This window comes from Myxine glutinosa, chromosome 2 (assembly GCF_964187855.1).
Source record: "Myxine glutinosa chromosome 2, kmMyxGlut1.1, whole genome shotgun sequence".
Lineage (NCBI taxonomy): Eukaryota > Metazoa > Chordata > Myxini > Myxiniformes > Myxinidae > Myxine > Myxine glutinosa.
In genome coordinates, this window is record NC_136262.1 from 254,251,253 (window position 1) to 254,277,545 (window position 26,293).

Sequence of the window (26,293 nt, forward strand, 5' to 3'; positions counted from 1 at the left end):
GGTGCTTCGCAGGCAGTGAATTGCATCTCACATGGATGTTAAGCTGGGTGTCCATTGTGCTAGCACTAAGTTTGTGGAGGTTAAAGATCCCAGGGATTTCATGAAGAGCATGCGAGTTATCGTCGGACCCTCAAAAACTTCCACATTCTCCAGTCGAACGGTAAGCCTGGCCAGGTGGTTCGTCAAAGACCTTCTGAGAATAATTTGGGCCATTAAAGTAGTAGTAGTAGTGGAGTAGTGTCGTTCTTTTTGGGAGACGTTAAAGGGTGGAGAAGAAGGAAAAAAAAGTGAAATCGATTTTGGCAAAAAAGAAAATCCAAAACCTACCATCGTCGAATTTCATTTGGTCCAAGGAAATGGGCAGCGGAGCCGGAACAAAGAACAGCACAGAGGTGGGGAATTTGAATGGGACAGGCAGGATGACAGGGAAGATGGAGAGGAAAGAGAGGACTTGGAGAAAGAAGAGAGTGCATGGGAAATGAACACTGAAGGAGTTTTGAAGAAAGATCATGTAGCGAGAAAGACAATGTACAACTTATTTCAGGAGCACGATACGTACATGGTACATATGCTTCGTACATTGGAATCGATTGCTCGTACCGTCCGTATCACATCGACCACTAACCATTTACTATGTGAATTCCCCATTCGACTACGATAAATTCGATAAAAGTTTACAAAAGTTTGACAAAAGTTCTGAATTTTAAAGAATCGCAAGGACATTTCAGACATACTTGGTAGTTTGCCATGATCTCAGCAGTTGGCACGGTCGTCGGGCACCACAGGGTCGTGATCTTTATGGTCCACGGACAAATGGGAGAGAGCTTGTCGTTTGGAAGGACATTAGGATCCTTTCTGCATCTTCTGATAAATAGGGCTGCTTTCCTCGGCTAGCGGGCACAATACTTGACGGGTCGCCGCTCCGAGTGGGCACTATACTTGACGGGTCGCCGCTCCGAGTGGGCACAATACTTGATGGGTTTCCACTCCGAGCAGGCACAATACTTGATGGGTTGCCACTCCGAGCAGGCACAATACTTGACGGGTCACCGCTCCGGGCAGGCACAATACTTGATGGGTTTCCACTCCGAGCAGGCACAATACTTGATGGGTTGCCACTCCGAGCAGGCACAATACTTGATGGGTTGCCACTCCGAGCAGGCACAATACTTGATGGGTTTCCACTCCGAGCAGGCACAATACTTGATGGGTCACCGCTCCGGGCAGGCACAATACTTGACGGGTCACCGCTCCGGGCAGGCACAATACTTGACGGGTCACCGCTCCGGGCAGGCACAATACTTGACGGGTCACCGCTCCGGGCAGGCACAATACTTGATGGGTTTCCACTCCGAGCAGGCACAATACTTGATGGGTTTCCACTCCGAGCAGGCACAATACTTGATGGGTTTCCACTCCGAGCAGGCACAATACTTGACGGGTCGCCGCTCCGAGCGGGCACAATACTTGACGGGTTTCCACTCCGAGCGGGCACAATCCTTGACGGGTTTCCATTCTGAGCGGGCACAATCCTTGACGGGTTTCCACTCTGAGCGGGCACAATACTTGATGGGTCGCCGCTCCGGGCAGGCACAATACTTGACGGGTTTCCACTCTGAGCGGGCACAATACTTGACGGGTCGCCGCTCCGAGTGGGCACAATACTTGACGGGTTTCCACTCTGAGCAGGCACAATACTTGACGGGTTTCCACTCCGAGCGGGCACAATCCTTGACGGGTTTCCATTCTGAGCGGGCACAATACTTGACGGGTTTCCACTCCGAGTGGGCACAATACTTGACGGGTTTCCACTCTGAGCGGGCACAATACTTGACGGGTTTCCACTCTGAGCGGGCACAATACTTGACGGGTTTCCACTCCGAGCGGGCACAATACTTGACGGGTTTCCATTCTGAGCGGGCACAATACTTGACGGGTCGCCGCTCCGAGCGGGCACAATCCTTGATGGGTTTCCACTCCGAGGGGGCACAATTCTTGACGGGTTTCCACTCTGAGCGGGCATAATACTTGACGGGTTTCCACTCTGAGCGGGCACAATACTTGACGGGTTTCCACTCCGAGCGGGCACAATACTTGACGGGTTTCCATTCTGAGCGGGCACAATACTTGACGGGTCGCCGCTCCGAGCGGGCACAATACTTGATGGGTCGCCGCTCCGAGCGGGCACAATACTTGACGGGTTTCCACTCTGAGCGGGCACAATACTTGACGGGTTTCCACTCCGAGCGAGCACAATACTTGACGGGTTTCCACTCCGAGTGGGCACAATACTTGACGGGTTTCCACTCTGAGCGGGCACAATACTTGACGGGTTTCCACTCTGAGCGGGCACAATACTTGACGGGTTTCCACTCCAAGCGGGCACAATACTTGACGGGTTTCCATTCTGAGCGGGCACAATACTTGACGGGTCGCCGCTCCGAGCGGGCACAATCCTTGATGGGTTTCCACTCCGAGGGGGCACAATTCTTGATGGGTCGCCACTCCGAGCGGGCACAATTCTTGACGGGTTTCCACTCTGAGCGGGCACAATACTTGACGGGTCACCACTCCGAGCGGGCACAATACCTGACGCTTCGCCACTCCGAGCGGGGACAATCGTTGATGCGTCGCCACTCCGAGCGGGCACAATCCTTGACGGGTCGCCACTCCGACACATCCCGCCATGAAACCCAACCATGTTGCGACGCGGACATGTGGCGTCGTAACCTTTAAATCCTAAACCTACCTTCATCCTTCATCCTTCATCTGATGGTTCAATCACACTCTTCCCTCCGGAGTTTAAAGCAGTGCACACGCCATGCCCCTTCCCTACCCGCAATCTTTTGTACCCCCATTAACCCTTCCTAACCTTCTTACTTGTCGGTACCGTCTGCGTCCTTTCCTCGATCCCTTCCTCTTTCTCCTCTTTTCCTGGTCATCCATTCCCTCGGTTGTTTTGTCCATCTCTGGATCCACTGCCCCCACCGTCGTCAGTTTGATGTTTTCTTTCACCCTCCGCCACCTTGCTCTTCCATGAGCCTCGATCTTGCATCGAAAAGAGAAAAATTCAAATATTTCTGTTCATTGTGCAATTCTTTCAAAACAACGTTTGGAATATAATTAGAGTGGAAGATTATTTGTGTGGAAGATGTTATTTGGATCGAAATTGAAACGTCACGACTATTATATCTTAATGTGGAATAATCTTGTCTGTCATTATGTCTTTTGATAGTTTATCTTTAGTTATGAAAAACTATACATTATTAACCAGTGTGTATCTTTACGGTTATCCCTGTTATTTATTATTCGATGTATTCTTAGGTTGTAATTGCACACAATTTAGCTTAACGTCTAGCGAGTGCAACTTCAAATAAACTCTTTTTCTTCATTTTATAATTGTCTTCTGAGTTCATAATTAAAGTGGAAATAATACACAGAGTAGATATTTTTTATGTAAAACATAATTTTACAAACATTACAACCAAGATGATTATATAGCAGTGATAAAGTATTATTCACTTTTAATAATCGGAGGGTAACCGATGGAACCCAGAAAATCTTGACACGTGCGTTGCGCACGCTGTCGCACACACTCACGTCACACTCACTCACGTCTCGCGCACTCGCATCGCACATACTCACGTCTCGCAGACTCGTGTCTCGAGAACTCGCGTCTCGCTCCATGGCATTGCACGCACTCACATCTCGTGCACTCGCGTCACACTCACTCATGTCTCGTGTCTCGAGAACTCGCGTCTCGCTCCCTGACATTGCATGCACTCACATCTCGTGCACTCGCGTCACACTCACTCATGTCTCGTGCACTCATGTCTCGAGAACTCGCATCTCGCTCCCTGGCATTGCACGCACTCACATCTCGTGCACTCGCGCAACACTCACTCATGTCTCGTGCACTTGTGTCTCAAGAACTCGCGTCTCGCTCCCTGGCATTGCACGCACTCACGTCTCACGCACTCACGTCGCACACACTCGCGTCTCGCGCCCTGGCATTGCACGCACTCACATCTCGTGCACTCGCGTCACACTCACTCATGTCTCGTGTCTCGAGAACTCGCGTCTCGCTCCCTGACATTGCATGCACTCACATCTCGTGCACTCGCGTCACACTCACTCATGTCTCGTGCACTCATGTCTCGAGAACTCGCATCTCACTCCCTGGCATTGCACGCACTCACATCTCGTGCACTCGCGCAACACTCACTCCTGTCTCGTGCACTTGTGTCTCAAGAACTCGCGTCTCGCTCCCTGGCATTGCACGCACTCACATCTTGCACACTCAAACACTCACGTCTCACGCCCTGGCATTGCACGCATTCATGTCGCACACATTCATGTCTCGCACCCCGGCATTGCACGCACTCACGTCTCACGCACTCACGTCGCACACACTCGCGTCTCGCGCCCTGGCATTGCACGCACTCACATCTTGCGCACTCGTGTGTTGCGCCCTGACATTGCACGCACTCACATCTTGCGCACTCACACACTCACGTCTCACGCCCTAGCATTGCACGCACTCACGTCGCACACACTCATGTTTCGCGCCCTGGCATTGCAAGCACTCACGTCTCATGCACTCACGTTGCACACACTCACGTCTCGCGCCCGGGCATTGCACGCACACACATCGCACTCACTCATGTCTCGCGCCCTGGCATTGCACGCACTTATGTCTCATGTCGCACACACTCACGCCTCACACACTCACGTCTCGCGCCCTGGCATTGCATGCACTCACGTCTCACGCACTCACGTCACACACACTCGTGTCTCGCGCCCTGGTATTGTACGCACTCATGTCTCACATACTCATGTCTCGTGCCCTGGCATTGCACACACTTATGTCTCACGTCGCACACATTCACGCCTCACACACTCACGTCTCGCGCCCTGGCATTGCATGCACTCACGTCTCACGCACTCACGTCACACACACTCGTGTCTCGCGCCCTGGTATTGTACGCACTCATGTCTCACACGCTCATGTCTCGCGCCCTGGTATTGCACACACTTACGTCTCACGCACTCACGTCACACTCACTCATGTCTCGCGCCCTGGCATTGCACGCACTTACGTCTCACGCACTCACGTCGCACTCACTCATGTCTCGCGCCCTGGCATTGCACGCACTTACGTCTCACGCACTCACGTCACACACACTCACGTCTCACACACTCACGTCTCGCGCCCTGGCATTGCACGCACTCACATCACACTCACTCATGTATCGTGCACTCGCATCGCACATACTCACGTCTCACACACTCGTGTCTCGAGAACTCGCATCTCGCTCCCTGGCATTGCATGCACTCACATCTCGTGCACTCGCGTCACACTCACTCATGTCTCACGCACTCCTGTCTCAAGAACTCGTGTCTCGCTCACTGGCATTGCATGCACTCACATCTTGCACGCTCGCGTCACACACACTCATGTCTCGCGAACTCGTGTCTCGAGAACTCGCGTCTCGCTCCCTGGCATTGCACGCACTCACATCTTGCGCATTCACACACTCACGTCTCGCGCCCTGGCATTGCACGCACTCACGTCTCACGCACTCACACACTCACGTCTCACACACTCACGTCTCACACACTCACGTCTCGCGCACTCGCGTCACACGTGCTCCCACTCACCTGCGATGGTACCACTCCACTATTGCAGGAAGTCACCGCTCCGTGATTTTCAATCCTTTACTTCTTTGCACTCAAGTCTTTTTATATCGCCCTGGCGATTATGGAGGTCGCCTGGTCTACCCAATCTGGAACAGTATCGGGAGTGGTGGATGGTGGTGGAGTGAGGAGGGGGGGGGGGGGGGGAACAGAGGGGGGCAGGGTGGCGGAAATTTGCGAGGGAACAAAGGTTCACGTAAATCACAGGTCGGTTTGGTGTGGATTGGGGGCGAGGGTCGTTAATTGTGACGTGTCGCCCTGTTTGCCTGCGAGGGGAGCCGTGAATGGGCGCCGCGTGTGGTTGTGACGAGTGGTGGGGGTGGGTCGGCGGACGAAGGAAGTGCTTTGTTTACGAGGTGGTGGAGACGATCTTGGCCACCCGTGGGGCTCCGTGACTGATGATCCTCACGGATCAGAAATTTGGGCCTCCGAGTCCCCGGAATGACCGCAGGTACAGGTACAGGTACAGGTACAGGTAGGTTACCAACACGAAACCGCGGGGACTTCGCACGAACTTTACAGCATTAGTATCGACGTTAGTTGTATGTACGAGTATCGACATTTTATAAAGCTTGGTAAATTGAAATTTTTTAACTACCTCTTAAAGATAATATGCACTTCTGTAATTTTGTATCGATACTTCGTCCTAAATTCAATAGGAAAAAGTTTTTGGCACATTTTAGCAATTTTGGCGGCAACTTCGAAAGAAAATGGCCGTCATGTTAAACTTTGAGTTGGCTAATCGAGTCGATTTAAAGAATTTCCGTGTAAGAACAACAGTTTTTGTTCCAAGTCTTTCACGAACCGGCTGGCCAGGCCTGACGTTCGACTAAGTAGTTAGGGCTGGTATTTCTATTTTTTTTCAGGGTGCCGGCGATGGCTCGCCGACTCTTCGGGAAAGACACCGTGGGATCTTTAACGTCCACCAACTAATGTCGGTACGAGGTAGATGGGAGTGGGACACCCAGTTTGACGTCCATCTGAAGACCTGTGCTTGAAAATGAGTTTGTACCTGTGCCGAGATTCAAACCCAGGTTCGTCAGCTCATAGGTGAGTGTGTGTACCTGTAGGCCATCCTGCCAGCTCACCGGTGTGAAAAACGACACCGACTCCAAATCACTCCGAAAGTTTCGTGATCGTTGCACAAAAATGATGGTTTCGTGAATTTTCGCAAAAGGTTGATCTGAAAAAGTTCAGTATCCGGTGCACTGGTTCTGAGACCCTCAGTACGACCATGTTGGGTGCATGAGCATGAGCTCCACCAGTTATCTTTTAAAAGGTTACTGACACTATTTTGAGTGCCGTTCGTATTGTGGAATTTATGGTAGCTCATTTGTGAATGAATACAAGTGTCAAATATGTTTTATAAACTTGTCTTCATTAATTCAACTAGGGCATGCCCGTACTATATATATATCTAAAATTATATCCCCCCCCCTATTTACATGAAATGGTTTGGTCCAAAGCGAACGGCTTGCGAGTGGTGACAATCCCCCCCCTCTATTTACATGCAATGGTTCGGTCCAAAGCGAACGGCTTCCGGAGTTTGGTAAAGAAATCGCCATCGCGTACACAAACGCGCAGGAAAGCGAATGAATCGCAAATTCGTTTTTATTAGTTGTAAAACATAATGCCCAATTATTCAATTAGCGCCAACGTATTTTGGCTGTTTGCAATTTAATCGCAAGGCAAAGTAGAAAGAGAAGAGGGAAAAAAAGAAAAGCCTTGCCTTGCTGCAAACAGCTGCTGCAAACAACAACAACATGGAAGGCTTCACTGTCCGGAAGTTGGCATATCGCAGTTACGATTATTTTAGTGTTAATGGCCAATTATTCAATTAGCGCCAACGTATTTTGGCTGTTTGCAATTTAATCGCAAGGAAAAGTAGAAAGAGAAGAGGGAAAAAAAGAAAAGCCTTGCATTAACGCATTAACGCTTGCATTGCATTAACGGTTCGGCACACGTGATAGTTCGCTGCTCTCTGATTGGTTGAAGCGTTTTTTGGACATAGCTCGGTAGGTACTTGTCCGATTAATTTCAAACCTTGAAAAGGCACATCCTCGGGTCCCCAGCAATATACCTGGCAAGTTTCAAGTATATCGGACCCGTGGTTGTCGAGAAACAGCGGTCACAGACAAACACACAGACACACAGACACACAGACACACAGACACACAGACACACAGACACACAGACACACAGACACACAGACACACAGAGATTGCTGGAATTATAGATAGATGATGGCGGGACATATGGAATGGTATGGGAGGAGGACATACAGACGAGGAAGGAGGAGGACGTATGGGTAAAGGAGGAGGATGTATGGATGAAGGAGGAGGATGTATGGATGAAGGAGGAGGATGTATGGGTAAAGGAGGAGGATATATGGATAAAGGAGGAGGATATATGGATGAAGGAGGAGGACGTATGGGTGAAGGAGGAGGACATATGGGTGAAGGAGGAGGACATATGGGTGAAGGAGGAGGACATATGGATGAAGGAGGAGGACATATGGACGAAGGAGGAGGACATATGGGTGAAGGAGGAGGATGTATGGGTGAAGGAGGAGGACATATGGACGAAGGAGGAGGACATATGGACAAGGAAGATGGAGGACATATGGGTGAAGGAGGAGGACATATGGACAAGGAAGATGGAGGACATATGGGTGAAGGAGGAATACATGGATGAAGAATATGGATAAAAGCTCAACCACAGCAAGAAGACAAACGCAGAGCTGGGGAAGAAACAGAAATAGAACAAATAATGTAAAAGAAGATGAAGGAGAGTGAAGAAAGCATAACAATCTAGAGAGTAAGGGGTGTGCTTGGGGGGGGATGAATGAGAGGGAAAAGATCAAAATTCATAAGTATGGATGGGGGTGGATGACCTGAGGTGGTAGTGAACAGCTTTGGTCGAGCACAGGAGTAAAGAATGGGCTTGAACAGACTGAGGAGAAAAGGGGCACAAATTAGTTCAGCTGAGTAGTGAATTTGGATTTAGGAAGTTTCACTAGAAGTGGATTACTGGCAGGACTGTGTGTGTCCTTGAGAAACCTGGGGTAGGGGTGGCGGGGGAGACACGGAAAGGAGAGAGTGTGCAAGACCAACAAGGAGGCGGTAGAAGACAAAGTGGACTTCAACCTATCTGCGATGCAAGGATAGCAGACCCAGAACCGCAGCTTCTTCTTCTTCGTGCTTGTCCCCCCCTTGAACACCTCCCTATCTCCCACCCCCGGGTTTCTGCACAGTGCACGTGGTCCACCCCTTGGTTTGGTCCACCCCTCTTTTTTCTCACCTGTGGAACCAACTTCCTCAGTCTCTTCAATCTCATTCTTCCCTCCAGAGTTTCAAGACAGCAGTTCACCACCATCTCAGGTCATTTTTAGCTGCGACGAGCAGCTCTATGAGAGGACCGCGTTGTTGTTCTTGTTGTTGGGGTGCCTTTTTGAATAGCGCATGCGCATACACTCGGACATGCGTTGGTATGAGGTAAGAACATCGCGGACTAAAATCGCCATTTGTTTGAAAAAACCAGAATAAATTTAGGTGAAATACAAAAAGACGCTGGTGCATGCGTATAATTTAATGACTGGTCGAATTTGGTAGCGCATATTGCAACGGATATCCTCATGATTCTACACGTCGCAGCTGGTGACCACACTGCGGTCATTTTTCTCTTGTTCATTTACAACCATGATCCTTTGAACCCCAACAATACCCCCCTTGCCCACCTCCTACCACAAAGCCCACCCCTATCCGGGTTTACAGCTTTTCCTTCCACTTCTGTGATTGAGAGTTTGCGTCTGCCTCCATCTTGTTCACCACCCTGTGCCCTCCACGTGCTGATCTCATTCTTTCCTTTGTCCCTCATTCCTCCAAGTCTCCTTCTATTTTGTCCTTTAACTTTTCTGTTGGTGTGTTCCCCCACCACCTCTTCCTACTGTTATGTTCATTCTGCTACCTTCTTGTCCGTTCGGTATTCCAGCTCCTCCATGAGCCTCCACTGTGGATACAAACAAGTATGCTCTCGGGTTTCATATACCTGTCGTTAAAATAATCAGTTTTTGCACCATGTTTGTGTGTTGCAGTGATGTTGGCTGACGGAAGGTGGCCTAGAGAAAACTAAGGGGTGAACAGAGCAGAAAGAGGACGAAGAAGCGTGGCAGAGCAGGTTTTTAGGTCATGTGCACCAATGCAGTCATGGCCTTTTGCAGAATCGTTGTTGAGGGTTTCCAAAAACCTCTCCACCTTCTCAGATGAGAAAGATACAGTGTCCAGGAGCAGTTGGGTATGTGAATATAGAGGAACAACAGTAGCAGGAGAAGAACAGGAGACTGCAGCAGGAAAATTGGTCATTACCATGTCCAGAAGGGAGGATTTGCCTTTGGCAATAGTCCAGGTCAGAAGGTGCACAGATCGAATCGGGTCCATGGAGTATCAAAAGTCCTTCGTGCAGTGCCATGGCTGGTTGAAGAGGCAGCAACGCTCAACCAATTGGCATGGTGATAGTTGGAATCATCACATATGAAGAAGAGAGAGTTGGAGATGGTTTTAAATTGGTCCATGCTGAGAGAGACAGAGAGACAGAGAGACAGAGAGACAGAGAGACAGAGAGACAGAGAAACAGAGAGACAGAGAGAGAGAGAGAGAGAGAGAGAGAGAGAGAGAGTGGAGGGTTTAATGATGTCATCACTGTTAAGACGATAGAACAGCAAACAAGACAAACAACAGGTGGTACAACTATCGGGGACGCCTCTTTGTGGTGGTTGTACCAGTGTACCACCCAACGAAAGTCAGTTTCTCTTCTCTCTTTCTCTCTCTCGGCCCTGACATATGAAGGCGGGGGTACACCTCCTGGATGTGGGAGATCTCTGGGTCGCTCCTGCGAGATCGATCGGCTGTCTCCGTGCTGCGGACTTGTTGTTGCATAGCCCCAGACAGTTCTCTCCAACAACAACAACAAGAGGTTGCTGCGAGGGTTGCAGGAAGGAGAGGGGGGTGGTTGGAAGGGTTTTTTTTAGCAGTACATGAACAGTGAGAAACTTCTGCTGTTGCTACTCTTCGGTCTACTCTCATCAGCTTGTTATAGCCCTTTCGCTGCTTCCAAAACACTTGGAAGATGGCCAGCATAGCATCATTCCAATACAAAAGAAAGGTGGAAAGACAGATCCTATCAACTACAGGCCAGTAGCATATTTCCAATTATAAGTGATGTAATCCATCATTGCAGCTGCCATCATCTTTCCTTTTGTCAAACATCCTGATCTCTGACGATCAATTTGATTCTGTCCCAGACACAGATATGCTGCTGCTTCTATCTCAGCAAAGAATGGAAGCCCTGAATTTCAGGCAAGAGGTCAAGGTTGTGTCTCCAGACATATATTATGAATTCAACAATCTAGTATCCTGAACTGCTTGCCAAGCTTTCTTCCTGTGGAATACAACGACACCTGACTTAATCCACTTAAGTCTTAAGCAATCAGTGAGTAGCTCGATCCCAACATAATCCTCTCATCTCCTCTCCCATTGCAGGCTGGCGTGGCCTCAAAGTGGCTTCTTCAGCCCATTCGTAGTCCGTTTATATACATTAATAACCTATCTGATGCTTTGGAAAACCTTTTCCACTGTAGCTGATGGTATATTGTAGCATACAATTATTATTATACAGGGTGTGTCAATAAAAGGTTAACCGCTTCAAAACTTTATTAACCGAAACATTGAGAATTTTTTTTTTAACTCAGGAAAATGAAAACCAAATCATGGAGAAATGAAACTCATTATGCGGTAATGCGCTCATAGTTGAGGTGTTCGATGTGAGCACCCCGACGCACACAACATTCATTCACACGAATTGCGAAGTTTTCAATGGCCTTTCTGAAAGTTTCAATGGTTGCTGTCCGCGCATAAGCCTCAACTGCTGCCTTCAGATCAGGTTCAGATCTAGGCTGTGTGGAGAGCATTCATTTTCCATACGCAAACTGAGATCTCTCTGTGCGAATTTTTGATGCAGAAAGACAATTGTTTCGTTGACTGTTTGCGGGGTCGCACCGTCTTGCATGAACCACTGTCTACGGAGGGCTGTAGTGCTCATCGATTGCTTCAAGTCTTCGTTAAATGCGTTGACAATCGACCGGTATCGTTCTTGATTGATGGTAACCGTTCTTCCGTTTTTGTCTTCAAACCAATACGGCCCAAACACACCTCTGTAGCTGACAGCCACAAAAGCAGTGACTTTCCGATGCTTCAGCAACTTCTCTTCAACCACATCTGGACGTTGACTTCCCCAGAAAATGTTGTTGTGTGAATTAACAGCACCATTGACGTGGAAGTGTGTCTCGTCACTAAAGCACACATCGCGAATCCAGTTTGGGTTTGCCTCCATCTTCTGCTGCAGCATCTCACACATAGCGACTCGTACTTCTTTATCCCAATTGGTCGATTTATTGGCTGTTGTGATGTGGAAAGGAAAGAGGCTTAAATCTTGTTTCATTATTCTTCTGATACTGCTGGAAGTGAGACCCAGTTCAGCCGATCTTTGTCAATGCGATTTCTTCGGACTTTGCATGACTGACTCACGGACTCGTTCCATGTTTCCTTCACGCCGTACACTTCTTGGGCGACCGGACCTTCCCTTGTTAATGTTGAGAATCGACCCTTCACTTTTGAACTTTTTCACAAGTTTCCAAATGCTTGCTTGCATGGCTGGTTTCGGGGATGCACTCCATCGGATGGGATGCACGGGATGTCTGGGATGTCATCTGGGATGCATTGGAAGCAATTGATTTGGTCTCAAAATACCACTTGACAATGTTTACTCTTTGCTCCGTTGAAAACATCATTTTTCCCGTAGAATGCTTTGGTTATGCTTGAATGACTTGTCCAAAGATCATTGATCACTTCTGCAAAACTAAACAAAAATTAAGGTAATGACTAAAAGTACAAAGGTCATTTTAAGCGGTTAACATTTTATTGACACCCTGTATATCCCACTGGCAGACTAGCAGCAGGGGCTTCTCTCTCTGCTGAGCTGGATAGTTTCATATACCGATCGAACACTGAGAACACATCTTTCAATCTCGAGAAATTTTGCACTCATCTTGTCTCTCCAGAAGTTTCATCATATCTATTTCAACAATAAATCAATGGAAGAGGTTCAATCTCTCAAATTTCTGGGCCTATCAAAAAGCTACTTCCTCTCCGAGACCAATAATATATCGAAGCTACTCCAAAGCGCCACAGTCTGTGCATCCCTTTGTGCAAAGTCCTTGGTGGTTTTGATCTTCTCACTGCCTGCCAGACCTTTGTACACATCTTAAATTTGTGCATGGTACATTGGTACTCCTGATTGGCAAGTGTGTCCACTGGACTCTGTGGAATCCAAAGGCCTCAACATCATTGGTAAATTGTAGAAGAAGCCAAAGCACCTGGTCTGTTGCTCTCTCTTTCTCTCATTGCAGGAAGGTTTGTGAGCTCTGTTTTCTAACACCTCTTCAGGTCTTGCTATTTCTGCTCGCCAATCGCTTTGTCACTCCAGGTCACACATGATCTTTAAGAAACTGCCTCTTGTAAAACACGATAAAACAAGCTATGCTCACATCCACTCCTTTGGTCCTCAGTTCGCCTGCTTGTGGAACCTCCTTCCTCAGTCTTTTCAATTTGACGCCTCACTTCAATACTGCAAGTTGACAGTTTACCACCACCTCAAGTCATCTTCTACGCCTACCCATGATATTCTCTATCCTGATTAAACCTCCCCTACCTCTGTTTCTATACCTCAGGTCACCAAAGTCAGTTGCAGCTACTGTTGTGGCCAAAAATATTGGCACCCTTGCACTTTTTTCCAATAATGCACCATTTCTTCCAGAAAATTGTTGAAATAAAAAATATTTTGGTATCCACATTTGTATTTATTTAGTTTGCAGTGGAACAAAACAAAAAAGGCTGAAACAATTACTAAATCTTAGCTTATTCCACACAGAAATCCTAAAATGGCCCGGACAATATTATTGGCACCTTTTAAAAGTTGTTAGAAATAATTAGATTTCAAGCAGGTGATTCTCCTTTACTTTGGAAATGAACTCACCTGTGGTGAGTTGCAGGTGCCTGCAATATAAAAATCACTCATTCAACCAGTTTGAATGGAGAAAAGGAGTCATTCTGGTGTTTTGTGTCACTGTGTGTACCTCAATGAGCATGGAGAAAATAAAGAAAACCAGAGAATTGTCTGAGGAGGTCAGACAAGATTGTAGCCAAGCAAGGACAATCTCAAGGCTACAAGTCCATCTCCAGAGACGTTGATGTTCCTGTGTCCACCGTACGCAATGTTGTCAGGAAGTTTAAGGCCCATGGCGCTGTAGCCAACCTCCCTGGACGTGGCCGCAAGAGAAAACTTGATTGAAGATTGCAGCGAAGTATTGTTTGAATGGTGGAGAAAGCACCTCGATCAACTGTCAAACAGATTCAAGTTGACCTTCAGACACAAGGTACGACAGGTTCAACTACCACCATCCGTCACCAACTAAATGAAAGGGGGCTCCACAGTAGAAGACCCAGGAGAAACCCACTGCTGAGAGAGAGACATAAGAAAGCCCGACTGGAGTTTTCCAAAACACACCTGAACGAGCCAAAATTCGTCTGGGAGAATGACCTGTGGACAGATGAGACTAAATTAGAGCTTTTTGGTAAAGCACAGCATCTCTTTGTTTACAGAAAACAAAATGATACCTTAAAAGAAAAGAACAGCTTCCCTACAATCAAACATGGAGGAGGTTCAGTGATGTTTTGGGGTTTCTGTGCTGCGTCTGGCACTGGGTGCCTTGAATGTGTGCATGGCATCATGAAATCAGGAGATTACCAAGGCATTCTGGAGCGCAATGTTCAACCCAGTGTCAGAAAGCCGGGTCTCCGTCGAAGGTCATGGGTCTTGTAGCAGGACAATGACCCAAAACACACTTCAAAAAGCACCCAGGAATGGTTCAAGCCAAAATGCTGGATTGTTCTGAAGTGGCCCGCAATGAGTCCAGATCTAAATCCCATTGAACACCTGTGGGGAGATCTGAAAACAGCAGTTGGGAGAAGACACCCTTCAAATCTGGGAGAACTGGAGCAGTTTGCACAAGAAGACTGGGGCAACCTGCCAGTAGAGAGGTGTAGGAAGCTCATTCATGGCTATAGGAAGCGCTTCTCTGCAGTTATTTTGTCCAAAATCTGTGCTACCAAATATTAAGTCTGGGGTGTCAATAATTTTGTCAATGCCATTTGTTTTTATTTTCTGATTTAAAAGGATATATTAAGTTGTGAATCAAAAACAAAGGTTCTGTAAAATTAACAGTGGAATAAAGAATTGTGGAGACCAAATACTTTTGTCAATTTCAACTTATTTTAGAGCAAATTGGGAGTTATTTGAAAAAAGTCCAAGGGTGCCAATATTTTTGGCCATGACTATCTCTAAGGGCCGAATTTATGAAAGGTGTTTCAGAGTTAAGCATGTTGTAATCGTTAATCTTGAGATGATCACCCGGTCAAACTTCATTGCCAATCGCCGAAGAGTGTTTGTCTAATGCGCGATCAAAACCTAATTTATAAGCGTTTAAATAACAAAGAAACTTTTTGCATGTTGGTGAGGACATGTTTAAGAGTGCGTTTAAGGCCTTGAAGCAAGAATTTGGTAAAAATGGTATAGTTAGAACTGCAGTTGTACTCTCATATACTTCCTGGTAGTTTAAGTTAACTTTAGAATAACTATAAGGGTATGGACGAAGTGGCAAAATGTCACCAGATCTGCATACATAATAAATAGATTTGTTTTATACTGTGTGTACAGGCCAAACATAAAACAAGATGAATGTTTCAATAACCATCATTGAGCACTTCAATCCATATTACCCAGAGTGTCACACATGTGGGAACCATAGCTCGGATACAGATATTGTACACATTCACAGACTGTCTTTTCTGTGATCAATGGAGGGATGGATGGATGAAGGGAAGGAGGGATGGATGAGTGGAAGGAAGGATTGATTAGTGGAAGGAAGGATGGATGAGTGGAAGGAAGGATGGATGAGTGGAAGGAGGGATGGATGAGTGGAAGTAGGGATGGATGAGTGGAAGGAGGGATGGATGAGTGGAAGGAGGGATGGATGAGTGGAAGGAGGGATGGATGAGTGGAAGGAGGGATGGATGAGTGCAAGGAAGGATGGATGAGTGGAAGGAGGGATGGATGAGTGGAAGGAGGGATGGATGAGTGGAAGGAGGGATGGATGAGTGCAAGGAGGGATGGATGAGCGGAAGAAGGGATGGATGAGTGGAAGGAGGGATGGATGAGTGGAAGGAGCGATGGATGAGTGGAAGGAGGGATGGATGAGTGGAAGGAGGGATGGATGAGTGGAAGGACGGATGGATGAGTGGAAGGAGGGATGGATGAGTAGAAGGAGGGATGGATGAGTGGAAGGAGGGATGGATGAGGGGAAGGAGGGATGGATGAGTAGAAGGAGGGATGGATGAGTGGAAGGAAGGATTGATGAGTGGAAGGAAGGATGGATGAGTGGAAGGAAGGATGGATGAGTGGAAGGAGGGATGGATGAGTGGAAAGAGGGATGGATAATGAGTGAAAGTATGGATCGATAAGTGGAAGGAAGGATGGATAAGTGGAAGGAGGGATGGATGAGTGGAAGGAGGGATGGATGAGCGGAAAGAGGGATGGATAATCTCGAAGGAAGGATGGATGAGTGGAAGGAAGGATGGATGAGTGGAAGGAAGGATGGATGAGTGGAAGGATGGATGGATGAGTGGCAGGAGGGATGGATGAGTGGAAGGAGTGATGGATGAGTGGCAGGAGGGATGGATGAGTGGAAGGAGGGATAAATGAGTGGAAGGAGGGATGGATGAATGAAAGTATGGATGGATGAATGAAAGTATGGATGGATGAGTGGAAGGAAGGATGGATAAGTGGAAGGAGGGATGGATGAGTGGAAGGAGGGATGGATGAGCGGAAAGAGGGATGGATAATCTCGAAGGAAGGATGGATGAGTGGAAGGAAGGATGGATGAGTGGAAGGAAGGATGGATGAGTGGAAGGATGGATGGATGAGTGGCAGGAGGGATGGATGAGTGGAAGGAGTGATGGATGAGTGGCAGGAGGGATGGATGAGTGGAAGGAGGGATAAATGAGTGGAAGGAGGGATGGATGAATGAAAGTATGGATGGATGAATGAAAGTATGGATGGATGAGTGGAAGGAAGGATGGATGAGTGGAAGGAGGGATGGATGAGTGGAAGGAGGGATGGATGAGTAGAAGGAGGGATGGATGAGTGGAAGGAGGGATGGATGAGGGGAAGGAGGGATGGATGAGTGGAAGGAGGGATGGATGAGTGGAAGGAAGGATTGATGAGTGGAAGGAGGGATGGATGAGTGGAAGGAGGGATGGATGAGTGGAAGGAGGGATGGATGAGTGAAAAGAGGGATGGATAATGAGTGAAAGTATGGATCGATAAGTGGAAGGAAGGATGGATGAGTGGAAGGAGGGATGGATGAGTGGAAGGAGGGATGGATGAGCGGAAAGAGGGATGGATAATGAGTGAAAGTATGGATCGATAAGTGGAAGGAAGGATGGATGAGTGGAAGGAGGGATGGATGAGCGGAAAGAGGGATGGATAATCTCGAAGGAAGGATGGATGAGTGGAAGGAAGGATGAATGGAAGGAGGGATGGATAATCTCGAAGGAGGGATGGATGGATCTCTCCAAGGAATAATTTCATTGGATGCTGAATCTAGTGCAAGATGACCTGGATCAACCTGCAATGAAGAGCAATGCGCTGAATCCCCTCCACCACCTGTCCGTGGCTCATCGATTCTTTGCCAGTGAATCGTTTCAATTGGACGTTGGAGATATGGGTGGTTGTTTCACAGGCTAATTGGTTGTTTATGCATGCACAACTAAACAGATGTTAATCCCCCTTCGTAAATTGCTATTTAAACGGGTGACTAGCCCTGCACATACAAAGATGGTTTTGTCAGTGTTTGAGGGTTAGGGGTGTGCAAGCAAGATGCTCGCTAAACACCTCAGGTAAATCACCTTAGGTAAATTCGGCCCGAGTCTTTCATATAGTGTGTCATGACATTGTCTCCACCTTTTTTTTTTCTTCTTCTTTTTTTGTATACTGAATCGAGGCTCGTGAAAGACCTAACATTTACTTCACAAACAAATCAACCAGACAAACAAAATATATAAAAAGAGGGAGCGGAAGACAAGATGGGGAGAGAAGGGGAAGCACACAAACACAACATTTGAGAGCAGGGAGATGTGTGGGAGGGAGAGGGCTTGGGGGGAGGAGGTGTGGGAAGGGGGGGGGGGGGAGAAGTATAAAACACAAGGACACCAAGGACTTCCAGGACAGAAGTTGGTATTTCAAAAAAGGGGAATTGGGGTAGAATTAGCCGGGGTAGAAAAGATCAAGGTTTTGGATGGGGGAAGATAAGAGATGGTGGTGAACAGCTGTTTTAAAGACCTGGAGGGTGGAGTGGGATTGAAGAGAGTGAGGGAGTTTGTTCCAGAGGCAGGAGAAAAGAGGTATGAAGGAGTGAAGGTGAGCAGAGAGTCTTGATTTTGGCAATTTCACCATAAGAGGGTTGCAGGCAGATCTTGTGCGACCTGTAGGAATATTTGCGGGACAGAGCCCAGAGAGAGCTGGGGGGGGGCAAGGCCGGAGAGGAGTCGGTAGAAGATGGAAAGACCACCAACCTGCCTGCGGTGAGTGAGTGAGAGGCCCTTGGAGTTAGCTTCATCGCGGGAGACACCTGATTGAATCACCGCGATGATTGGTCTGTTGTTGGTGTTGGTGTTGGTGTTGGTGGTTGTTGATTGGTCCGCGATGTTGCACCGGATCTGTTGCCATGGCAACCTTTCCAGTAATCTGTCTGTGTACGCGATATTTCAAACACGATTTCGCTTTCATATTGCACTGATCTATTCCTCATGACATTATAGGCAGGGCAGCTGGAGTATCAGGCCCTTGTTATTATACAATGGCTTGAAATTAATCCATGACCTTTCTCATTTCAGTGTCGGTATCTGCCGAAGCTGCAGTTTTGTGGCGAAGAAGCAAACCTTGGTCAGGTTTGCCACTCCGTTGCAAGATGCTGCAGATTGGGGCGTGGATCTGGAATTGGGCCAGGGTTTTGGCACACCGTGGTCCACTCTTTTGCAAGGCGCCATGGAATATTGACACCTGTATTAATGTCACCCTGAAAGAACCTGCACCCAATGATGCAATTCCCTGTTGGCGAAGCACCAGAATTACAGTTTCTAGTCATGTCAGGAATAAAACCCACACTTTCCTGATCGAAGGTAACCAAAGCGATCGACCCAAAACTTTATGTGTGTCATTGACTAGGCATGCCAATTAAAAGATGATCACGAAAACGTCATCGATCACGTGGTGTGGCAGTCATATTGGATCGAAGGAAATATGAAATAATTATATCTCAGAAACCGCTCACCCTATGAATGCGAAACTTTACAAATGTCATCCAACACCATTGCTTCATATAGTCTGAAAATGATGACGTCGTAGGTCACGTGGTTTGGCAGCCATATTGTATAGAAAAACAAAACGAACATTTCAGAATCATTGGAATCTTCTGCGATGAAGCTAACTCCGAGGGACTTTCACTTACTCACCGCAGGCAGGTTGGTGGTCTTTCAGTCTTCTACCGACTCCTCTCTGGCCTTGCTTCCCCAGCTCTCTCTGTGCTCTGTCCCCCAAATATTCCTACAGGTCGCACAAGATCTGCCAGCAACCCGCTTCTGGTTAAACTGCAAAAATCAAGACTCTCTGCTCACCTTCACTCCTTCATTCCTCTTTTCTCCCAACACTGGAACAAGCTCCCTCACTCTCTTCAATCCCACTCCTCCCTCCAGGTCTTTAAAACAGCTGTTCACCACCATCTCCTATCTTCCCCCATCCAAAACCTTGATCTTTTCTACCCCCGCTAATTTCACCCCAAATCCACTTTTTTGAAATACCGACTTCTTTCCTGGAAGTCCTAGCAGTGTCCATGTGTTTTATACCTCTCCCACCCCTCTTCCCATGCCTCCTCCTCCCAAGCCCTCTCCCTCCCACAGATCTCCCGATGTCCCTGTTCTCTACTGTTGTACTTGTGTGCTTCCCTCTCTCTCCCCATCTTGTCTCCCGCTCCCTTTATAATATGTTTTATGTGTCCACTTGTTTTTTGTGTGATTAATGTTAGCTCTTACACGAGCCTCGGTCTTGTATACAAAAAAAAAAGAACCTTATCAATCAACAAGAAACTTCACAAACGTGATCCCCGACCCATACATATTCAGAGTGTACATTTTTGATGTCATATGTCACGTGGTTTGGCAGCCATATTAGCTTGAAAGCCTTCTTTTTTTTTAAACCCCTTCTCCAAAACCTCTTCACGGATCGATGTGAAACCTGTCATGTCTGGTAAAAATGTGATATTTGAGAACAGCTGAAGGTATTGAAATCAACCTTGTTTTTTTGTAGGACAGTCAACGAGGGCATCCACCCGTTGTCACAGGCAGGGACCATGCGGAGACATATTGGCGACGCAGTCGCATTGCTTTAGTTTTCTGCATTTAATTCAGTTATGATTTAAGAGTAAGAAGTCATGATGATTAAATTAAATGAATTAATTACTGCTTCATTGATTACAATGGAACACATTGAAAATTAATTCATTTAAAGGTCTATATCTCTAGAATGTAATGTCCATTAGACTCCAATCAACATGTTAAATAAAGAGAAAATGGAGATATATGCAAGAGGATATCACTTACTTTTAGTCAGTTTATAAACTGCAATGTCCGAAGGAAAAATTATAACACGATGTATTACTTTGATGCAAGCATTATTTCGGGCAGAGATTTATGGAGTGGTAAATGTCGGGGATATTATTAAATTACTGATCACCAAGTTTTCCCACAAATCGATACTGGATTTCATCATGACAATATTTTAAATTCAGAAACGATGAAGATTTTGCAAAGTTAATTAATTTAAGTCCCATAAATTATGATGGAGAGTCCTGAGATGCATAGAATCTCTGAGGGGCCCAAACCAAGGGGTTAAAAGGTCAAAAAGACTCAATTCAACATTAATAAAGACAAATGCAAGGATTACAAGGATATATGAGGGAATATACAGACTTGGCATTTAATATGCAATATTTTTTTTGTGGGGGTGAACTTACTTTTCAAGATGTCTTAGAACCAAAAGTTCATTGGAATTATGTTGAAATTATTCTAGATTTTGTTAATGTGACCTTTAGAAGAAACAAAAACCACATTTGACATTTCGAAATAAATAAATTGATCCTTGAAAGTGATGTAAACTGATATCGAACTCAATTCATGGACAGTACTGTGTTAAACTTCTGTACGTTTTCCAGAAGTATCTCTTTATTTTGCACATTAGCCGAATTTTTTTTTAACAAAAACAAAAGTTAAATTACGACTGGGATTACGGACAGTAAAATTACAGTTCAGTACTTCGTGTAACCCCCACGAGCATTCAGGAGAGCACATACACGTTGAGGCATGCTGTTCACGAGATTTGCCAAGGTTTGGACAGGAATCGCTTGCCATGCAGTGACAATAGCCTGCTGCAATTCACGCACAGAGGTCGGCTGCTGGTCCAAGTGGTCGATTTGACACGTTAATTCTGCCCACAAGTTCTCTATCGGATTCATATCCGGGGACATGGCAGGCCACTCCATATGTTCTACACCACGGTCAGCAAGAAAGTGTTGAATCATGCGAGCACGATGAGGCCGTGCATTGTCATCTTGGAAGCCAAAGTTTCCTCGAAAGGCTGCACAAGCAAATGGAAGCAATGTTTCTTCCAGAATGGCCCTGCACTTGAACTGGTTCAGGTTTCCATTCAGAACAACCAGGTCAGTTTTGCCCCCTGCATGAAAAGCAGCCCAAACGGTCACCCCACCACCTCCAGCTTGGACTCTTGGCACTATACAATCTTTGATGTAGGCTTCATGCACTTGTCTGCGCACTCGGACGCGGCCATCTTGACGATAGACCAGAAATCTAGACTCGTCACTGAAGATCACGTGATTCCAGTGTCCTGGCTGCCATTGACGGTGCTCTCTGGCCCACTGCAATCGGCGCTGGCGGTGTTGTCTGGTCAGGCGTGGCTTTCTCAGGGGACGCCTGGCACGATAGCCTGCTTGGACCAGTCGTTGGTTGACTAGCCTTCTGGATACAGGCACATTTGTCAGTTGCTGCCACTCAGCCCTAAGCCGATTAGCTGACTTGGTACAGCCATTGCGGACTAACCGGTGCAGCTGGTGATCATCCCTCCTTGTAGTTCTGCGGGAACGTCCTGGCCTCGGTATTGCAGTAGGGACACCCCTCTGAGCATTTCGTTTCAGGATATTTGACACCTGACCTTGAGTGATGCCATACTGCCGAGCAATAGCACGCTCTTTCATGCCGTAATTTCGTAAAGCCACCACTCCATGACAAACAGCATTGTCGAGTTGACGGATCATCTCCAGAGGAAGCGGCAATAACTTTTGGAGACGTGCAGCAGTTGTTTTCCACTAATACAGAACGCAACAACCCTTGTATACCCGACTGTGAAGCCAATCGTCAAATGCACCTGTCCGTACATTTTGCCACGCCACCTGTGATATAATCCTGTTGTTGACTTCTTGCTGCGACAGACAATCAGTAACATGGTTCTTTTAACAAATAAATCATCAAAGTGCAAAAGAAACTCACCAGATTGATATACTGAGTTAAGAAAGTAAACCCAAGTCAAGAAAAAAAAAATATTCCATATTAAATGCCAAGTCTGTATATCTAATTAGCTGTGATTTGTATGTTTCACATAGGTTTAGGAAGACTGCGTACATGAGGACGCCAGAAGCACATCAAAGGAAATCCCACCTAATATTTTCAACATATGGGAAATCGTTATCGCATTCTTTAAAGAGAAATTTGATTGTGAATTATTCAGAAATTAAGGTTTTATAGTCAGAAGGGAATGTCAGAGGAAATTCTGCCTAATGTTTCAACCATGGTAAGTATCTGTTTGTATTTATCTGAAAGTAAATTACAAAATTAGAAATTAGATATAGATTACATTGAATTAGATATAAATTAAATTAGATTTTAGATACTGATAACATTTAATTAGATATAGATTGAATTATAAATTAGATATAAATTACGTTTAATTAGATTTTGTATAAATTAGAAATTTGATTTTGTTTAAATTAGAAAATAGATATAGAATTTATTAGAAATTAGATATAGACTACATTTAATTAGATATAGAATTAATTAGAAATTAGATATAGACTACATTTAATTCGATATATAATGAATTTGAAATTTGATACAAGAAGACCACTCCTTTTGTATCCTCAGATGCATCGAGCTGCCAAAGCAGTTTCCTAGGCTAGTGGGTACAATCCTGGATGGGTTGCCACTCTGCCGCAGGATACCTTAGTGTCTCATTTTTTCCTAGTAAGCCTGGTACTCATTTTGCTCACCTCAGTGGGATGAACAGGCTGAGTCAACCCACCTGGTGTTAATTCAAGAGCATGACAAGGACTTGAACTCAGGACCCTGCAATCTCAAGCCAGCCACCTTAACCATTAAGACAACACCAGGCTTATGAAATTAGATGGAGATTACATTTTATTTTATTTTTTTTATTTTTTTTTTGTATACAAGATCGAGGCTCGTGAAAGAGCGAACATTAATCACACAGAAAGACAAACAGACACATAAAACAAATAACATCGGGAGCGGTAGACAAGATGGGGAGAGAGGGGGAAGGACACAAACACAACATTTGAGAGCAGGGACCGAGAGACATGGAGACATCGAGAGATCTGTGGGAGGGAGAGGGCTTTGGGGGGGAGGCATGTGAAGGGGGGGAGGCATGTGAAGGGGGTGGGGGGGTGGGAGAGGTATAAACATATGGACACTGCCAGGATTTCCAGGAAAGAAGTTGGAATTTCAAACAAGGTGGATCTGGGGTGAATTAGTGGGGGTAGAAAAGATCAAGGTTATGGATGGGGGAAGATAAGAGATGGTGGTGAACAGCTGTTTTAAAGACCTGGAGGGAGGAGAGGGATTGAAGGGAGTGTGGGAGTTTGTTCCACAGGCGGGAGAAAAGAGGAATGAAAGAGTGAAGGTGAGCAGAGAGCCGAGATTTCGGCAGTTTAACCATCAGAGGGTTGCTGGCAGATCTTGTGCGACCTGTAGGAATATTTGGGGGACAGAGCACAGAGAGAGCTGGGGGAGCAAGGCCGGAGAGGAGTCGGTAGAAGACAGAAAGGCCACCTACCTGCCTGCGGTGAGTGAGTGAAAGGCCCTCAGAGATAGCTTCATCGCGGGAGATTCCAATGATTTTGAAAGCTTTGGTTTCAACAGCGTGAAGCCGAGCCAGGTGTGAGGCAGGAGCACCAGCCCATAGGGGAGAACAGTATTCCATTGAGCTGCGGATGAAAGCCTTGTATGTGGTGAGGAGCTCAGGTGTGCCGAGGAAGGACTTCGCACGACGGAGGATGCTCAGTCGGCGACTGGCTTTGGAGGCCAGCTTGGAAATGTGGTTTTCCCAAGAAAGATCATGGCAGATAGTGAGACCCAAAAGCTTGAGCGACAGAACTTCTTGGAGAGGATTGTTGAGAAAGTAGATGGGAGGGTTGTCCAGTCGATCTTTTCGGAGAGACATAGTAAGAGAGTGAGATTTGTCAGGATTGAAAGACATGTTCCACTTGTTTGACCAGTCTGTGATTTTGTCCAGGTCTTCAGAGAGTGAGGAGGCTGCAGACTGCCGATCTGAGGGAAGAGGAATGGAGCGGCAGAGAGTGGAGTCATCAGCAAAGAGATAGAGAGGATTTTCCAGAGAGTCGGAGAGATCATTGATAAAGACCAGAAAAAGCACAGGGCCCAGCACACTTCCTTGGGGAACTCCAGCCTGAACAGGAAGGGGAGATGAGAGAAATCCATTCAGGGCCACACGTTGACTACGACCAGAGAGGAAGTCCGCAAGCCATGCATGGAGATTTCCATGGATACCATAGGAGGAGAGTTTGGTGAGCAGAGCTGGGTGCCAGACCGTATCAAAGGCCCGTGATATGTCAAGGGAGACAGCTCTGATTTCCTGTTTGGCATTGAGGACCTCCATCCATTGTTGAGACAGCAGAAGCAGCATGTCCAGAGTAGAGTGACCTGGTCTGAAACCAAATTGATGATCAGAGATCAAGCCATTGGAGAAGAGGAAAGATTTCATATCCGAAGCAATGATGGATTCCATGACTTTGCTGATAATTGGGAGCAGGCTGATTGGTCTGTAGTTGCAAGGATCTGTTTTTGCACCTTTTTTGTGTAAAGCGGTAATGTTAGCTGATTTCCAGGATTCTGGCAGATGACCTTGAGCAAAAGATAGGGTGAAAAGAACAGAGAGAGGGTGAGATAGAGCGGCAAGCAGGATTTTAGGACCCGTGGGCTGATGCCGTCTGGTCCAGTTGCAGAATCAGAGTCGAGGTTTGACAAAAACTCCTCCACCTTGTCAGGAGAGAAGGACACAGAGTCCAGGAGCAGTTGGGTTCGACTGGGAAAGGTGGGAACAGAGAGAGATGGGTTTGGGACTAAGGATTTCGAGGCGAACACAGAGTTGAGGCATTCGGCTTTGTCACGTGCGATGTCAACTGTGTGGCCATTTGAGGTAAGGGAGGGGATGGAGGGGGAACAAACACCAGAAACGGATTTGACCAGACGCCACCAGGATTTGGAGGAAGGAGACAGGTTTGAGAGTTCATTCTTGAGTGAGGAGAGATAGTGCTTCCTGGCACTCCTGAGGGTAGACACACACTTGTTCCGAGCTTGGTGGAAGGAACTGAGATTTCCTTCAGTTGGATTAGCCTTCCAAGAGGCAAAGGCAAGTTGTTTCAGGGCAACTGCCTCACCACAAGATTCAGTGTACCATGGACGGGAGGAAGGGTAAGACAATTGAAGGCGAGATGGGATAAATCTGTGCATGAGAGAGATCAGTTTGCTTTGGAAGAATTCCCAGGAAGAATTGATGTCAGAGGCAGTGGAGATGGGAGACCAATCCAGACGATTGATGGCTGCTTGAAGACCGTCCCAGTCGGCCTGAGTGAAATGCCAGACTCGTCGACGCTGAGGAGGCTCTCTGAGAATGGCCAGAGAGATGTCCACTTTGACAAGCACATGATCAGAAGAACCGATTGGAGCAGAAGAAGAGCAGCAGACATTAGCAGGGAAGTTTGTCATAACCAAGTCTAGAAGAGAAGATACTCCATTGGCTGAGATCCGGGTCGGGAAATTGACAGATTGTGTCAATCCCAGTGAGTCACAGAAGTCCTTTGCTGAGGTGCCATGACTGGTGAGAGAGGAACCCACACCCAACCAGGTGGCATGATGACAGTTGAAGTCACCACATATGAGGAAGAGAGAGTTGGGATGAGTGGATAGAAGTTGGTCCATGTTGTCAGACAGTGAAATGTAGATGGAGTCATCACTGTTTGGGGGACGGTACAGAACACATATGAACA

At 46.7% G+C, this 26,293-nt stretch overlaps 1 protein-coding gene and 1 long non-coding RNA gene across 3 annotated transcripts in view; one reads left to right on the top strand and one right to left on the bottom strand.

Moving 5' to 3' along the window:
• CHRD (chordin) overlaps nucleotides 1–5,823 on the bottom strand; it is a 112,391-nt gene extending 106,568 nt beyond the window's left edge. The window contains exon 1 of one of the 2 annotated variants that reach the window (XM_068101556.2): nucleotides 5,662–5,823. The gene's annotated coding sequence lies outside the window, so the exon portion shown is untranslated. The remainder of the gene's footprint in view (nucleotides 1–5,661) is intronic. The other variant, XM_068101557.2, reaches the window with a different exon arrangement.
• Nucleotides 5,824–6,045: 222 nt separating this feature from the next.
• LOC137414796 (uncharacterized) lies at nucleotides 6,046–19,777 on the top strand. Its single transcript, XR_013622613.1, has 3 exons — nucleotides 6,046–6,166; nucleotides 6,564–6,747; nucleotides 18,762–19,777. It is a non-coding gene; the product is annotated as an uncharacterized LOC137414796 (long non-coding RNA).
• Nucleotides 19,778–26,293: the final 6,516 nt, after the last annotated feature.